This window comes from Lissotriton vulgaris, chromosome 7, assembly GCF_964263255.1.
Source record: "Lissotriton vulgaris chromosome 7, aLisVul1.2, whole genome shotgun sequence".
NCBI classification, from domain to species: Eukaryota; Metazoa; Chordata; class Amphibia; order Caudata; family Salamandridae; genus Lissotriton; species Lissotriton vulgaris.
Genome location: NC_141695.1, coordinates 1,287,264,604 through 1,287,283,451, shown reverse-complemented (window position 1 = coordinate 1,287,283,451; position 18,848 = coordinate 1,287,264,604).

Here is an 18,848-nt window from a genome sequence, read left to right as displayed (position 1 = left end):
TTGTGAATGTTTCAGTTAGTCCTATATGATATGCAGAGTGTCGTGCGCGGTACGAAACCTGGTCCCACTCTTTATGGCTCAGTGTTCTATCCAGCTCCCTGTTCCAGCGTTCTCTACCAGGGTTATGAAAATGGGTGGGGTTGTAACATCTTGTAAAGATCCGTAATAAGCTTTGCATCCGAGGCGCGCGTCACCAACCATTTCTCATAAGGCAGTAACTTCCTGTCTGCCGATTCTCGCACCTGTGGCTGTAAAGCCCAGTGTCGCACCTGCCAGTAGCGCATCCTGTCTGTCTCGGATAACCAATACTCCTCCTTGAGACTCTGAAAAGGGAGGACTCCGTCCGACCCGTACAGATGGAAGAGAGCCCTGCATCCGGCTGCACGCCAGTGTGTGAAGGCTCCCGGGGCAGTCCCCGGCGTGAAGTCCGGGTTGTCTGCAATAGGTGTAAACGGAGAGGGGAATGTGGTAAGCTCGTATGTCTGGTTAGTAACGTCCCACACCCTCAGCGGGACCCGCATAACAAAAGATGCGTAGAGGTTCGGAGGGCGATGCGTTCTACGCAGAAAGGGCACATCCTGTAAGGGACGGCCCGCCACCGCCTGATCCTGGAAGAGCCAGTGCTTGTCTGACTCCCACCGGCTCCATTCCACCAGGTATCTCAGCTGCGCCGCTTGAAAATATTTGCGCAAGTCTGGGACATCTAGTCCCCCTGACTCCGGTGCCAACGTGGAGAGAGCCCTCTTCATCCGGGGTCTGCGGCCCTGCCAAACAAAGCGGGATAAGGCCGCCTGCGTCTGCTGAATCCAACCTTTAGGTGGTTGCAGCTGCAGCGCCCGGAACAGATATAAGATCTGGGGAAGGACCGTCATTTTAACCGCCGCCACCCTCCCAAGCCAGGATATCAAGCCTTTACTCCATCTCCCCAGTTCCTGCTTAATTTTCCTACACAGAGTCGCATAATTAGCTGTCACCATTGCCTGCAGCGTGGGTGCCAACAGGATACCCAAGTACTGGACTTGGCGAGCCGACCACTGCATGGGGAAAAGGCCTTGCAACTCCCGTCGTGTTGCAGGTGTCAGAGAGATGTCTAGGGCTGCAGATTTCCCCATGTTCATTTCGAATCCTGCCACCCTTGAGAAGGCCTCCAGTTCGTCAACGCACGCAGGCAAAGCACGCCTCGGTTCTTCTAAGGTCAGTATCACATCGTCTGCGTAGAGGCTGACCGTGTGAATATATCCTCCCATTTTCACGCCAATCGCGTCCGGGTTCTGCCGTATTCTCTGGGCGAATGGCTCCATGTACAGAGCGAAAAGGAGTGGGGATAATGGGCATCCCTGTCTGGTGCCTCGCTCAATGCTAAACCTCTGAGAACTACAGCCATTCTCCCGCACCACTGCCGACAGGAACCGGTAGCAATTAAACACCCAGGAGCTAAATTTTTCGCCAATGCCCATTCTCGCCATTACCCGTTCCAGATAAGGCCAGTGCACCCGGTCGAACGCTTTTTCAGCGTCAACCGACAAGAGCATTCTTTCCCCGGGGACCCGGGAAGCCTTCTCTAAAATATGTACCACCCTCTTGGTGTTATCCACCGTCTGCCTCCCGGGCACAAAGCCAGCCTGATCCAACTCCACCAGACCCGGCAAATGGAGCGCTAGGCGCTCCGCCAAAATTCCCGTGTACAGTTTCAGGTCAACGTTTAAAAGGGAAATCGGTCGGTACGAGCTGCATTGGGCTCGGCCCTTCCCTGGTTTGGGTATGAACGACACCGTGGCTTGCAAGAGATCGGGTGGGATCGCCCCCGGTTCGGAGAAGGAATTAAACAGCCTTGTCAGTATGGGCACCAGTGTGGCACTAAACGTTCTGTAAAAGAGTGCCGTGTAGCCGTCTGGGCCAGGGGCCTTACCGTGTTTAAGCCTAGATATGGCAGCAATTACCTCCTCAACCCGGATCTCCCTCTCTAGACATTCCGTTTGAGACGGTGCTAGGGACGAGAGGGTGACTGAATCCAGGTAGTCCTCCGACTCCTGCGCCATCAGGCTCTCCCCTGTGTATAATTCGGCATAAAATCGGCGGAAGGCCTCGGCTATCTGTGCATCATCTGAGACCATCCCGTCATTCCCCGCCGCAATCTCCTTCACCGGGTGGCGTTCGTGGCCCACCCTGAGTTTGTTCGCTAGAAGGCGGCCACACCTGTCTCCCCGTGTAATAAGCATGTTTCAGCCGTAGCGCCGCATATTCCGCCCTATCCATATCCAAAGATGACAGGAGTTTCCTCGCTGCCTTCAGCTGCTTCCAAATCCTGGGGGCCCCTGTGCGACGATGCACCTCTTCAAGTTCCCTGACTTTTTGCGTGAGCTCGTCCCGTTTCTGTCGCCGATCCCTGTTCTCTGCCGAGGAGACCGCAATGAATTCCCCCTGACTACTGCCTTAAGTGCGGCCCACTGGGTCGCCACTGAGGTGTCTGTGTTATCATTGTGTGCTTGGAAGTCCCTAATGGCCTCCATAACGCGCTGCACAACTGTTTTTCTATGCAAGAGAGTGTCTCTGAGGCGCCAGACCCCACGGGGAGCCCGATCAGCCGGCAGAGAAAAGTTCCCCGAGGCCGGCGCGTGATCAGATAGAGAGATGACCCCCACCTCCGACGTCGTGGCTAAATCACGGACTGGACCGGTAACTATCTGGTGGTCCAACCTAGCGTATGTCTTGTGTGCGTGAGAGTAGAAAGAATAGTCTCGGTCTGTGGGGTGTAAGTAGCGCCAAAGATAATGAAGATCCAGGTCTACTAGTTGGGACTTTGCTAGCTGCGATAGTTCCCCTGCCTGTGGGGACCGCTGGGCCGACCTGTCGACAGCCGAGTCAAACACCATATTCAAGTCACCACCCAAAATAATGTGTCTGTCCGGAGACGCTGTTATGTCCACTAGCGCTGAGCGAAGGAAGCTGTCCTGATGTTCATTCGGACAATATATCGTCCCGATAGTAAACGTCAGGGCCCCTAGTTTGAACCTGTGTGCTAAGAGTCTCCCTTTTTGCTCTGCGAACTTGTGCAGTACCTCCCCCCTAAAGGATTTAGACACTAAAATCGCTACTCCAGCTGTTTTGGTGGTGTTCGATGAGAAGAACTGCGTGGGGAATATGCGGGATCGTAATCTATGGCAATCCGGTGTGAGCAAATGGGTCTCCTGGAGGAGACAGATGTCAGCCTGCGTGTTCTCCAGCAAGGACAGGACTGCCCTCCTCTTAACCGGGTTGTTAAGCCCCTTAACATTAAGAGTCACAACCTTAAGGGTCGCCATGGTGAGTGAGAACGAAGTGACACATGCAGTGGTTCCATGTTAGTGAGGGACGGTTTGCGAGCCTTAACAGCCAAAAGTACCCCATCGGGCCATTGCGGAAGCAACAAGAGCACTGAACGGACTGTACCCACCCCTCTCCCTACCCAACTCCCAACCCCACTGTCTCCCAACTCCCCAACTTCCCCCCACCCCCTCCCCCTCCCGATCCCCCAACACCTTCTGAAAAATTGTCCCAGCCATGTCCTATCCGGACAAGTCCGTGGTAGAGTATCGAAGTGGACGTCCAGCCACACCCTTCCTACCTCCGCTCCCTCCCTACCCTCCATGTCCCCAAGCCTGCAATAACATAAATGCTATGTCGTTCTCCCCTCGGAGCAGTCTTACGCTGTTAGCGCGACACCTTCATGCACCGCAGTGTCTCTGGATGCTGCTTGGATGGCGCTCGCCATATCGGCCCGGATGGTGGGCGAGCTTGGACGCTGGGACGCCGCCGACGTTCTGCGCCTCGAGACCCTGCGCCATCCGTCCTCCGTGGTGCGCCTCCTACGTGGCGTGGCAGAGTCCTCCTCCTCCGCGGTGATCCCTAATACCTCGCACGTGTCCTGTAGGGACATCAGCTGATGCATCTCACTGTTCCACTTGAAAATAAGGCGGAAAGGATGACCCCATGAATAGGACGTTTCATGTTGTTTTAGGAAGTCTGTTGCGATTTTAAACGCTTTACGCTTTTGTAGGGTGATCACGGACAAATCCTGACATAAGGCCACAGGGTGCCCTCGGAAGGCCAGTGAAGGTGTTTTCTGGGCCTCCGCCATGATTCGTTCTTTCAATGGGAAATCAGGAAGAAAGGCCAAAATGTCCGGGGGTGGGGCAGTAGCACGTCTCTGGGGTCCCACTCTGTGAGCTCTGTCAATTCTTAACGGAAAATCCGCTGCTTCACCCAGTATGTCTCTGAAGAGTTCCCGTAGGTATCCCGCCACATCCGATCCCTCTTCCGTCGACGGAATTCCCCGGACCCCTATATTATTCCGCCGGGAGCGGTTTTCCAAGACCTCATTATGTGCCTGGAGGTCCATCTGTTGGTCCCTCAGGCGCAATACCTCTTGTTGTAGCTGCGTGATTTCCTCGTCCTGCCGTTGTGTAGAGCATTCTACCGTGGCCACTCTCTCTCCTAGGCCATCTACCTCTCTACGGATTTCACGGACTTCCCCGGCCACTTCCTGCATTAGCGTTTGAAAATCATCGCGCAACGTGCCGAAGAGCGACTCTAAGAAAGACCTGGTGACCGGTGGTTCACCGCCTCCTGCCGAGTGAGAGCCACTCGCCGCACCCGGTGATGGCTGATTTCTGTCCCCCCTGGTCTGAGATCTGCCGAGCATCTCAGGGTGGGTGTGCTCATTCTTTTTACTGCCTTTCTGGTTCGCCATCTTGTCCGCTGGGCAGCTTCGCCGTCCACAGTTTCTGCGCCAGACCAGGCCTCCGACCCCACGTGTCTCTCCCTGATGGGGTCGAAGGGTTCCGCCCGCTCCCAGTCCGAGTATGCCACTCCAGTCGGCCCGCGACAGCGTATACCCTTCAGGTCATGCCAGTGTCCACCGTGCTGCGGCCCGCCAGCTCCTTTGAAGCGCCCAGGTCCTTAGTCCACGTGCCGCGGCCGTGGGGGGGCCACCCAGCGTCTTCCCACCACCTCTGGTTGGCCGTCGGGGGTTCTGCAGGCCGTAAACGTTAGTGTCACTCCGTGCGTGGCAGCTCAGGAGCCGGGCGTCCGTGCGGTCCGTGCAGACCCCCGCGCCAAATCGTCTTGTGAGGCTCCCTCACGCACAGGTCGGTCCCCTCGATAACGGCAGGCCCGGTCTCTTCCAGTTGTTCCTGACTGCCACGCCCCGAGTGGTCACGGGCGAGGCCTCTCACTCCTCTCTCCTTGGGGGACTGACCTCAGTGGACCCCGCCGCTGCAGTGCCCCTTGTAGTCCTCTTCAGTGGCGCTCTGCTGCCGGGTCCCAAGGCTCTGGGAATGTCCTCTTTAGCCCGGACACCACCTTCGTCCCTCGGCAGCGTAGTGAGCAAGTGCTAGGCCCAGACCTCAACCGCCGGCCACGTGGCATGGTCCCCGCACTGCTGGAACCAGTTCCTCCCCTTGGCTCCTCACTCGTAGACCGCCGCTGCGGTTCTCGGGCAGCCGGCCAACCCCAGGGCGTCTCTCAATGGCACGGCGCACCACAGTAGTCCGCCAACCCCCTCCTCACCTCCCGGGGCGGCTATGGCGGGCCTTCGCACCTCCACAGGCCGTGCCACTGTCCTCGGCGTCGGCGTAGTTTCGGGACTCCTCCGCATACGAGCTCGGGGCTCGTTGTGGGTCGCCCTTATCAAACGCCTCCAGTGCTGTTCCCAGGTCGGTTCCGGGCCCAGGTCCCGTCGCTGCGGCTCCTAGTTCCGTCTGTGCTCCCAGCGGCACCCTCCTTCCGGCCCGCAGAGCCTCTGCACATCTAGGCCGCAGCCGCGGCCTCGAGTCGCGGCGGGACCGTCAACAAAGGGAGGGGCTTCCCGGCGGGAAGCCGGCACCTTTCAGGGTCTCCCGGCACCGCCGCGGCTCCCAGGCGCTCCGCCGCTTTCTCCCACAGCGCTACCGCAGGCTTCAAGGGGCATCAGGGAGAGATCCTTTCCCGACCCCGACTCGGGCGCCGTCCGCCTCCGTTTCCGGCCTCGGCGCCGATCAGTGCTGCGTTCTAGCCTCTGCCTCCCCGGCCACCTCAAAGCTGGACGCCGGTCCCGGAACAGCCTGGCCAGTTCCTACACCTTCCCCGCTCGGTCCTGTGCCGAAGGGGGGGAGAACAAGCGATTTAGAAGGCTCAGGGCTAGGGCCGGGTCGGGAGCTCCGGGAGAAAGCGACTCTTCACTCCGCCATCTTGGCCACGCCCCCTGGATGAACTTTTAGACATGATAGGGTGTTTTAGTAAAACCTCCTGCCGAATGGATGACCTTTTCTTTAAGTTAGACAGAGCCATCCAAATAGAAAGTGCTTAATCTGAAAGGTGAATCAAAATCTTAGAGAGAAAATGTATAGACCTTGATAACAAAACAGAGCGCAAATATTCGAATTGTCAGTAATCTGGAAAATCCAAAGGACGGTTGCCAGGATAATTATTGCAGAATTGCTAAATTACTGAGGAAAAATGTATTTGGGGAAGATCAGACTTTATTCCTAGAAGATCTAACTATTGGAAGATCTTACTGGGTATCATCTGTGTCTCCAAAAAGGGATGCCCTACCAAGGACCTTCATAATCAATTTTCACGGCTTCTAACCCAAAGAAAATATCCTAGCCAAGACTAGGAAGAAAAGACACCTTTCAATGCCCTCTAGCTTCTTATTTTCAGTCTTCCCAGATATGGAAGAATAATATTATATAAAATGATAATGAGAGCACCCACGAAGTACATACGTGGTGTAGTCTAAAGGATGGCCATCCTTTTTGCCACATAAGCATCTTCCCCTCATGTTGCCCTTGCTAGAGCCTTCTTTGTCTTTAGTAGTAAGTCAGTAACTCATATTTTAACGCCTAAGATTGCTCTGCTCTGTGATTTGAGGTTTCAATAAAGGGAGGCTGCTGCAATGGAGACTGAGTTTGGGAGCAGCCTGCTTGATTCACTGGGAAAGAAGCTCTTTGGACATTAGTAACTCCTTTTTCTTATTCTTTTTTTTCTCTCTGAGCCTTCAGACAGATCTTTATCATGGCTCCTCTGTGTGAAGGATTAAATTCTAGCTCTTTTTAGCTTTTGCTTGCATACGCTTGGCCTGTGCTTGTGAAATCTATTGTATTTAATATAAATCTTGAAAGGGGCTTTCATCCTGCCCCCTTTGCTTATTTGGCTTTTCATTGGTTCCCGTGCTTGCTACTTACTTTTCCTCCATTGCTATTGACCGCAGCACATTGTTTCCTGTTGTTTCTTAATGTTGCTCCTCTTATCAGTTTTCCAGCGCTGAAGTAGTGTTTACATCTGCTTTTTTGGAACTATTTTTTAAAGGTGTTTACCTGCACAGCGCTAGCGCTCTGCTTGTTGCTATTTTGAAACTGCTGGCATTTCTGTTTGGAGGCTTAATTACTTTTTCAAAAGTATTCACCATCTGATCCATAGTTTATCTGGTTTCTTCTTTTTCACTTGCGCTGTAAATTTTATTATTTGCATAAGGCTTAAAACACATTGTTTTCTAAGCCTCACTTTCAGCCCTAAGCCCCACCCCTGTGTTTTGTCATTGGGCCATCATTCCCCTTCCTCTATGGCTCCTGCACAGGAAAGAAATAACACCCACACGAAGCCAGAAACATCATACCATGCACTTCAGCGCGTTCATGAAGTCCGCCGAATCCACGGCGCCTGTTTTATGATTTCTTTTGAACGTGCCCTGAGTGCATGTGTCTGGAGTCTCTTGCTTGCACTGTGGAAAATTAATTTGTGCTGATAAACATTGTCTGCGCCATCTTGCCTTTTTTCCCAATGCCACACTTTTGTCGTGCACGGCAGCCATTATAGATGCCTTGGTCAGACCCACTCTCTTCACACCGCCGATCCCCAGCGCGACCCCCGCTACTCTCGTAAGCCCCCCACGCACTGGCCACCCTCTCTCTCTCTCTCCCTCATGCATGGGCCATAAAACCCCTCCATCTGCGCTGCTCTTCCCTGGGAATCACACCCCGTGCCTGCCCGACACCTCCCTTTCTTCCTATTCACTGTCGCACCCTCTGACACCCCTCTTCCTCCGTGTCCTATTGTCCAGGCCGGTCCCAGGCTGTCACCTAGCCCTGAGGATGCAGTTTATGGCCCCAACTGCAAAGAATCGCCCCTCTTCAAAGGAGTTACAGTAGATCAAGGCCCCCCACCCCATGAGATCCGTCACGCCGCACGCATTCCGGGAATCAGCGGAATTCCCTGCCGTTCCTGCCATCTGATGACGAGCCTGTATTATGATTGGGGAGGGGATTCTCACTGTAAGGGTGTGTGGGAGCGGATCCGAAGCGGAAGATTCCAGGGATGTCTGTCATACTTCAAAGTACCTTTATTATAATAAAGAATGTCTTCCTGCCATAAATGCATGTATAAGAGGCAAGCCTCAGAGATGCAGTTAGAGCACCTCGAGAAGATTCCTTGTTGGTCTGATCTGATGTGTTCTCCTCCGGAGAGAATAAACCTTTGTTTCCTGCCTTCCGGTCTCCACCGCCTGCCTCTACATTGATTCATACTCTGTGGGATAAGAGGCGACATCGCCGGGCAATACTTAAGGTCATTCCGTTCGTTGATTGCCTTCCTGCTTTACAATTGGCGCCCAACATGGGGCCCATCAGCGACTCGTGGATCCAGTGGGAGAGGTCCTGACGACAGAGTGAACGACTGCAGCGATCGGGAGAGCTCCTGTCCGATAGACCCTCGTCTGACAGCCGATCATCCGAACTTCACTGGTTCCGAACCGACCTCTCTCGAGTGATCTACGGTCCTGACTGGGAACCATCAGGAGTGGCGCTGCAATATCGGAGATTGGAGGACAGTCGGGCGCTGGACGCGGAAGACGAGAAACAGCCCATGCGGTCCGGGTAAGGTCGTGTAAAAACGACAAATTGTGAAACGATGATGGTTCTTTGAGACATTCGCTGCTTACAAACTGGGAAGAGTACAAACACTCTATCTTCCTTTGTGGACAGTGAAGGGTGGGTAACGCGGACTTTTGTCCCCCTTTGTAATCTGTCGTGCCTATCTTTTCTCCCCACTGTTTGTTTGATTGATTGATTGTCAGGGTAGCTCCCTTTTCTTTGATTGTCAGAGCAGCTCCTTTTTGAGGCATTCCCTGTCCGCAAACGGTGAGGGATGGAAAGAGTCTCTCTCCCTTTGCAGATAGTGAAGGATAGGTAACGCGGACCTTTGTCCCCCCTTTGTAATCTGTCGTGCCTGTCTTCTCCCCACTGATTGTTTATTTGGATCTAGTTCTCTTGAAGCATTCACTGTTTGCAAACAACGTAGAATAGCAATATTCTGTCTAGTCTTTGCAGGTAGTGAAGGATAGGTAGTGCGGACCTTTGTCCCCCTTTGTAATCTGTCATGCCTATCTTCTCCCCACTGAGTGGTAGCTGGTTCAGCCCGGACCGTTTGTTAGAGGTGGATCATCCAGTCCCACTGGAAGGCACCCCTAACAAGGACATGTTCACGAAACATGGATTAGTCGCTATAGCATATAGCAAATTATGGCACAGGTATACGAAGAAGGAACCCCAGAGTCAGTGGCCACTGATAGGATCCTTTGAAGAAAGCAAACTAGATGCACTAGATGAAGTTCTAAAAACTCGTAGAACGACACCGACCATGCTAGACAGCGTTGGCCTGTGGCGCAAAGAAGCTGTACAGCGAAAGAAGAAAGAGGAAGCTAGGTTAGACAAGGAGCTACGTAAAGCAGCCCACCTAGCCGCAAAGAAACTAGAGGAAGAAATAAAGGAGAGAGAGGAAGCTAAGCGGAAACGAGAAACCGAAACATCGAGTCAGTGTCCTGTTAGAACACCCTCTGCGCTCTACCCCGAATTACCCTCGAAACAGCGAGCCAACGATGATCTCTTATTAGGTCCTCCGATCATCTACATGCCCCCTCCATATGCCCCTTCCCAACCTTCAGCGCAACACTCGCTGCCCCCAAGCACAGGCGAGAGTAGCACCAGGGCCTCGGCCCCCATGGCCTCCGCGCCGGCCGAACCCCTTGCACCAGATACAAAACAAGCAGCAATGTTAGATGACCATGAGGCCCGAAAGGCAGAACCCACGAGAACAAACAGGTTGGGCAAAGATGAGCGAGCAGGGATTGACAAGGTAGTCAGGACACTAGTAGAACGAAAGGAGAGTGAGGAACACATCATGGATATATTCAACTCATATGCGGGAAGCCACAGACGACACTTTGTCGTACGATTGTGTTATCATGTCCTAAATGCTTATGAGGACCGATATCGAGATAAAGGTCCAGAGAGCCTAACGACTCTGTATAGAAAGGTTGATATCGGGGATGAGGGTGAGTGTGACGTGACAGACCTCCTTGCGCATACACTTGAGGTTTTCCGCCACCTCACTGAATCAGAGGTGGAAGCTAAACCTACGACACCTGTAGCGACCGAACCACGAATAGAACAACCTAGCACCATGATGCCGATAAGAGAGGCTTCCGCCTACTGGGTTCCCCCACGAGGTCAGGGAACACACGATGATGTTAACCATGCGGATGCAAGAGGGAGGGTAGTGTACAACTGGGTCTACCAACCATGGGATCGGCAGGATATTCAGACGTTTCGAAAATCTCTGCCCGATTTACGAAAAAACCCCACTGCCTTCTACACTGAACTAGGTACAGCCTTAGGTTCCACTATCATGACCCTAGCGGACATCGATTTGTTCTTCGGGTTATGTCTGCCAGCTGATGTGTGGAAGCAGATCCGCAAGGTCGACCACCTTGAGCTGTTCGGATATACTTGGAAACAACTCGATGAGATCGACAAGCAACGAGGAGCCGGACAGAAACCCGTAACGGCTATTCTTGAACTTCCGGACAAGATCGTCCAGAAACTCAAGACCCTGATTCCCGAGAAGAAAATAGACTGGTCAATAGTGACGGCCTGTAGACAGAAACCACAAGAAGACGCTTCGGAATACTTTTCTAGGTTCGAAACGGTGTTCTCCGACTACAGCGGCCAAGATATGACCACTGCAACCGGACATCACTTGTTCGTCCAGAACTTTGTGAAGGGTCTGGTGCAAGAAGTTTCTCAAAAGCTGCAAGCGAGCGAAAGCAGCTGGGCAGCCTCTAAACCCGCGGCTATCCTCCAGATGGCCCAATACTATGAGCATCAGAAAAATGAGAACGACAGGGCATCCGAACGTAAAATGAAGGAGTTGAAAGAGAGGGTCATGATAGCTCAACTGCAAGGGGTGACGATAGGTAGGGAACCCTCCAAAGGAAACTACCAGTCGACAGCCCCTAAAAATACACCCTCCAGAGAACGAACGTCCGTACCCTATGCAGGCCGAAGGGACTTAGATGAAAACCAATGCGCGTTTTGTAAGGGATACGGCCACTGGAAGTCGCAGTGCCCGGTCCTTCATGAAACAAACAAGAACCGAGAGGCTAGGGACGAGACAAACGGACAAAGGAACAGGAACCAGGGACGGGACACACCAATGACGTTAGCTATGACAGATCAAGCCGACCTAACACATTTGACCGCCCACGACAGAATCAGTACCAGTAGTCCAATTGCAAGAACGCCCACGACTTCGCATAGGACAGCCAGGGACAAGGGAGGGATCCAGTCGAGCTTTGTGTTGACCAGCAAGGTCCTTACGTCACTGCTAAGGTCCTGGGTACGAAGTCCCCATTTTTGGTGGACACTGGGGCAACACGTAGTGCGTTATCTAAACGACTGATTCCAAGGGCACCCTTGTCTGGCTCACACGTGACATCGATAGGCTTTGATGGAACGCCCTCTACTAATACCTTATCTGCACCGATTCCCTTTGACTTAGAGAACAACATCACGGACACGACCTTCCTGCTATCCTCCAACACCCCTGACGCCATTATGGGCCTTGACCTCCTGAAACACTTTCGAGCCACCATTCGGTGTTCCCCAGACGGAGTACGAGTCATACTATACGATAACCAGAATCTGTTCAGGCCTTGTCCCACCCGACGCATGTTTTCCATCACTGACGCTGACTTGTCCCTGCTAGACACTTTACCCTCGTACCTTTGGGCCAAGACCGACTCAGACGTAGGACGCATGGTGATAGACCCTGTGCGTATCACTGTACGATCAGACGCTATGCTCCCAAAGCTCCCACAATATCGGATATCGCCCGAAGGCGAGAAGGCATTGGTAGAAATCATTCAGTCCTTAGTCGATGCAGGAGTAGTAGAGGAAGTAGTCAGTAACATCTGTAACAGCCCTATCCTACCCTCTGTTAAGAAGCAAGGCGAGGGAGATGAGAAGGCTTTTCGCTTCATCATTGACCTCCGAGAGGTGAACAAAGTAGTTGTACCTCAGTACCCAGTAGTCTCCGACATCACCACTATCTTGACCCTGATCCCCTCCACTGCCACTGTCTTCACCGTCATAGATCTCAAAAATGCTTTCTTTTCCATCCCCATCCATCCAGACAGCCGATACCTCTTCGGCTTCACCCTAAAGGCCCGTTCATATAGATTCTGTAGAGCACCCCAGTGCTACACTGAGAGCCCCAGCATCTACAGCCAGGCTCTCAAGAGGCAGCTGGATGCAGTCCAGCTCCCGGACGGAGTGGTGTTAATCCAGTATGTCGACGACATCCTCCTGGCTGCCGATACTACTCCACTTGCCATCACAGCCACCATCCAACTCCTGCACTTCCTCGCGGAGAACGGTCACAAGGTCTCCAAGAAGAAGCTGCAGTTCTGCCAACCCTAGGTGACATACTTAGGCCACCTCCTGTCCAAAGACGGGAGGAAGCTCACACCCGATCGGATCCGGGCCATCCTGGAGACCCCTGTTCCCAAAACTCAGAAACAAGTTCGCTCCCTAGTAGGCCTCACGTCCTTCTGTCGACAGTGGTTGCCAAACTTCAGTCTCATAATCAAACCTCTACTCTCCTTGTTAGCGAAGGATGTCCCCTTCCCACTCCCTTGGACCCCTGAATGCCAATCCTCCTTTCAAGAACTACGAGATGCCCTTTCCTCAGCCCCTGTCCTAGGAACCCCCGACTACACCAAGCCCTTCTCCCTCTTCACCCACGAAAGGAAGGGATGCGCTTTGTCTGTCCTAACACAACCCATAGGTCCCAAACAATGCCCTTGTGCCTATTTTTCTGCCACTCTTGACCCCGTGGCCAGAGCTCTGCCCGCCTGCCTTCGAGCGGTAGCTGCCGTCTCTATCCAACAAAGTGAGGGGATTGTACTTTCGAATTCCCTCACTGTGCTGGTCCCCCATGCTGTCGACACCCTCCTGAACCAGACCAAGACTCAGCACCTGATTAGTGCACGACTGACTGGTTACGAATTGACTCTGCTTGCACCCCACATCACACTGAAACGATGTACCACTTTGAACCCTGCCACACTGTTGCCTCTCCCTGATGGCGACCCCAATGTGTCCCCTATGCATGACTGTGTGACCCTCACGGACGAACAAACTAGAAGTAGAGCTGACCTCTGTGACACTGCTATCCCAGACCCTGATGGAGAGCTATGGGTAGATGGCTCGTGCATTAAGCTCCCCGACGGCACGACCTCGGCTGCCTATGCAGTCACCACAGCCCGGACGGTAGTTGATACGACCCGCATCACCCAACGGTCCGCACAAGCAGCAGAACTGATTGCCCTCACACGAGCATGCATCCTAGCAGCAGGCACAGTTGCAAACATTTACACTGACAGCCAGTATGCCTTCGGGGTGGTTCATCATTTTGGACTCTTATGGAAAGAAAGGGGATTCCTGACTTCACATGGCACACCCATCCTTCATGGAGATCTAGTCTCTGCTCTGACTGAAGCAGTCCTCCTCCCCAAGCGGTTAGCGGTGATCAAATGCCAGGCGCACAAGAAGGTGACAGATCTCATTGGACAAGGGAACGCACTAGCTGACATCACTGCCCGAACCACAGCCGAGAATAGGACGACCACACGCATGTACGTGACTAAGTCACAGACTGAGAAATGGAAGGACGCTAGAGAACACATTAGGGACATACAGATGGCCTGCTCCCCCCAAGAACTGACTGAATGGGCACGGGTGGGACTGAAAGATGATGAAGGCTGCTGGCTGACAAAAGACACGAACAAATGGCTGCTACCCAATTCCTACTTGATCCCCATACTGACTATGGCACACTCCCCAGCACACATAGGATCTGCTCCCATGATTGAACTCATCACCCGAGTCTGGCACAACAACAGGATTCCCGACTCTGCTAGACGCCTAGTTCAGCAATGCTTAATCTGCTTGCAACACAACCCAGGGAAAGGAACTGTTGTCCCTCGGGGTGGGTTCGGGGTCCCCGACCATCCCTTTGAAGTCCTTCAGATGGACTAGATTCAGCTAGAACGTTGCCTGGGTTTGAAGTACGTCCTTGTTGTCGTGTGCGCCTTCAGCAAATGGGTGGAGGCCTATCCCACACGCGACAACACTGCCATGACCACTGCCAAAGTCCTGTTAAAAGAGTTTTTTCCCCGATATGGCCTTTGTCGGATTTTATGGAGTGACAACAGCCCCCACTTCATAGCTGAAGTTATCCAACTTATCCTAAAAGGGTTGGGTGTGAAACAGAAATTTCACGCAGTCTTCCACCCCCAATCTGCAGGCCTGGTCGAGCGACACAACGCCACACTCAAGCTAAAAATCTCTAAGATTGTTGCCTCCACCGGACTGAAGAGGCTTGATGCCCTCCCATTGGCATTGCTATCAATGCGTTCCACCCCCACTAAGCACCACTTGACCCCCTACGAAGTAGTATTCGGGCGACCAATGAACATTTGGGCCGCGCCTAGGCCAACTTCGATTCATGACGTCCCAGACGTCCTAATGTCTGACTATCTGTACACCCTCACTAAAACCTTAACTGTCATTCATCAACAGGTGCTGCAAGCCATCCCAGATGCTTCCAGGGGCCCAGGACATGACATCCGCCCAGGGGATCACGTCTTGATCCGCAACTTCCAGCGTGCCAGAAGCTTGGAACCTCGGTGGACGGGCCCCTGGCAAGTCCTAATCACTACACGGACGGCCCTTCGAGTAGAAGGCAAGCGTCACTGGGTGCATGCGCACCATTGTAAACGCGTCCCATCGACCCTGACGACGGAAGAAGACATCGCGACTCAAGAAGAGCTCCTGACAAAAGACAAACCATCATTGAGCTGTTACACCGACACAGAGGCACGCGAACTGGCAAAGTTTCCCGACCCGACCGTGCCGTCCAGAGAAGGGTACAACCTACGTAAAAAGGGAGGAGCTTCGGCAAAGCAGACCACTGACTAGGTAAAATCTCAGAGCGGTAGCCTAACACACTCAAGGTTGCCCAAAGAGAAGTCAGAGGAAGTCGGTGGTTCTGCCCGCTACCGAGCACTCTGAAGATGATGGAAGCGCCCGATTCCCCAATGATGGAAGCAACCGGATATCCGAAGATGACCTACCGAAACCCAAAGACTGACAAGCTGCACAGCTCAAAGACTATAGCCATTTTCATTACCCTTCTCTTTTGCCTCCTCCTCATGACAACCTTCTGGATCATCGAAGAAAGCACACCCGCTCACAAAACGTTGCCCCCCATTGAACTGCTGACAACTACCAAGGAACACTTCTTGATTGCCCTTTCACCACAGCTCCAAGAAAGGCGCAGGGAGTTCTGGAACAACTCCTTTGTGCAACTGCTGCACCAGCACAACCTTGCCGCTAATGCCACAAATTGCTGGATCTGTGGGCTGCTGCCCCACGCAACTGGACACTCCATCCCATTCATTCCTTCGCCTTTTTCCATCCACGGCTCCTGTCTTGCTTGGCTGATTCTTCTGCAAGAAAGCTTTAAAGACAATGCCACTTCAGAAAGAACTGTTTCGCATTTCTATGGCTGAATAAGACTGGGCGAACCGCCACTCCTTTTTGCCCTCTGACCTATGGTGCCTCTATTCACATGGACATCCCTGCCAAAGAGCGAGTGGAAATGCAGGTGTTCCATAACCCAGCCAGACCCACTTTCTCCTACCTCCGGAAACGAACAGCCGCCACTCTGACTGTGGCCTTGTCTGTCGTCAACGTCTCGGGCCTTGTGTGCATCGAAGGCCTGGGAACGCAACTGGTGGGCCACAGCGCCTGCACCATCACCAGAACGCTGGATTCATCCGACCCTCCCTCCTTTGTTACTTCTCCAAATATGTACTTTGTTTGCGGCACCAAAGCATACACCTGGCTCCCCAAAGGTTGGAGGGGCACATGCTACATTGCCTTCATTCTTCCACCTACGTATGTGGCCCCGGCAAGCCACCACCGGCAAAAGCGTGCAAGGGACATCGACCAGGCCGACTCTACAGGGGCACAGTTCTTGGATGCCGTGAAGGGACTTGTGCCATTCTGGGGTCCGATGGCAAACAGCCGTGCCATCCAAAATTTGACCCAGGCAGTTGAAACCACCATGAACATCACAGCCGGCATCTTGACCAATAACACCGCAGAGCTTCAGGCAGTCCGCCTGGTGGCTCTTCAGAACCGCCTCGTTCTAGACGTAGTTCTGGCAGACCGAGGAGGAGCATGCCGCATCATTGGGTCCAGCTGCTGCACCTACGTGCCAGACAATTCACCTTCTGTTTACAAGGCCATCGAACACCTCCATAGACTATCATCTGAAGTACATCAGGAACAAGAAGGATGGTCGCTTGGGAGCTGGTTCTGGGACTCACTGAAAGCCTGGGGGTGGAGGTTGTTCACATTCATTCTAATTCCGATTGTGGTGCTATGCGGGTGTTGCTTGGGTATCCAGTGTTTGCCTCCTCTGTGTTCGTTAGTTTCAAATTGCATTTGCCCAAAGACTTTGGACTTACAGACTGAACACATGAAAGCTTTGTATGATGCAGAAATACGTGGCATTATGGGAATCGACCCGAATTAACAAGTTGGCGAGAAATGTTAAACGGGAGGACTGTGGAAAATTAATTTGTGCTGATAAACATTGTCTGCGCCATCTTGCCTTTTTTCCCAATGCCACACTTTTGTTGTGCACGGCAGCCATTATAGATGCCTTGGTCAGACCCACTCTCTGCACACCGCCGATCCCCAGCGCGACCCCCCCTACCCTCGTAAGCCCCCACGCACTGGCCACCCTCTCTCTCTCTCTCTCTCCCTCATGCATGGGCCATAAAACCCCTCCATCTGCGCTGCTCTTCCCTGGGAATCACACCCCGTGCCTGCCCGACACCTCCCTTTCTTCCTATTCACTGTCGCACCCTCTGACACCCCTCTTCCTCCGTGTCCTATTGTCCAGGCCGGTCCCAGGCTGTCACCTAGCCCTGAGGATGCAGTTTATGGCCCCAACTGTAAAGAATCGCCCCTCTTCAAAGGAGTTACAGTAGATCAAGGCTCCCCACCGCATGAGATCCGTCACGCCGCACGCATTCCGGGAATCAGCGGAATGCCCTGCTGTTCCTGCCATCTGATGACGAGCCTGTACTATGATTGGGGAGGGGATTCTCACTGTAAGGGTGTGTGGGAGCGGATCCGAAGCGGAAGATTCCAGGGATGTCTGTCATACTTCAAAGTACCTTTATTATAATAAAGAATGTCCTCCTGCCATAAATGCGTGTATAAGAGGCCAGGCTTCAGAGATGCAGTTAGAGCACCTCGAGAAGATTCCTTGTTGGTCTGATCTGATGTGTTCTCCTCCGGAGAGAATAAACCTTTGTTTCCTGCCTTCCGGTCTCCAGCGCCTGCCTCTTCATTGATTCATACTCTGTGGGATAAGAGGCGACATCGCCGGGCAATACTTAAGGTCATTCCGTTCGTTGACTGCCTTCCTGCTTTACAGCACCAGCCCGCTTCCTCCCGGCCTGCTTGCCTCTCCCCACCCAGAGGCATGCTGTCACATTAAAGAGAGTTGGAGACAGGCCCCCTTTTTATTCTTTTATGGCAAGGTTAAGTTAAAAATATTTTAAGTGATGTATATTAAAAACAGCATTACCATCATGTTCACACAGCTTTTAGAAGGTACATGTTCTATGTATAAATAGAGAGTGTTTCAAAATGTCCTTCGTTATTTCACAGATGCAGCCTGACATGTGACCTACAGCTCTTTAAATACAGAGTAGGTGTGATTGTAAACAGCTTGTGGATGCCAGTTGTTGAGTCTCCATTCTCTCACAAGGTCCTGCTATGCAGTTATAGAATGGCAATATCCTAAGAGCAGGTACATTCAGAGGTATCCAGGTCCTAAAGACAAGGAAAAGGGAGGCCGGAAGTGCCCTATGTATCAAGTCAGGGGATCTGATCCATCAGGAGCAAGAGCCCTCACCACGCACCCCAAGGGGTGTCATGCTTCATCCTCGGGCAGCAGAGAGCGGTAGCAGAGATCGGGCTAGGAGGCACACTAACAGCGTTTCCTAATCAACCCTGGTGTGAAACTATTCAGTGCAACTCGCTACTGACTGTGGGGCCACATCCTACCATGAAGGCGGTCAGTTCATACACTGATTGCCTAAAGGTATACTATATACCTTTTACAGCTGGGGTAAGGTACGGATTTCGAGAACACTTGTACTTTTGACCAGCCTACCTACTCTTGAGCAGCTTTCTCACATGTTTATGGTCCTGAAAAATTGCTGCGATCATTATTGACACATTAATGGCAAGAAACACATTGGCCTTCTCTTGATTTTAGAGCCAACGTGGACCGCCACCTCTTTTTATCACAACAGATTGATCCAAACATAAAAATGAATTCTCTGGATTACCGCTAGTTCATTTTAGGCTCACTGCACACCACTCTATTCACTAACAGCACCTTCACAC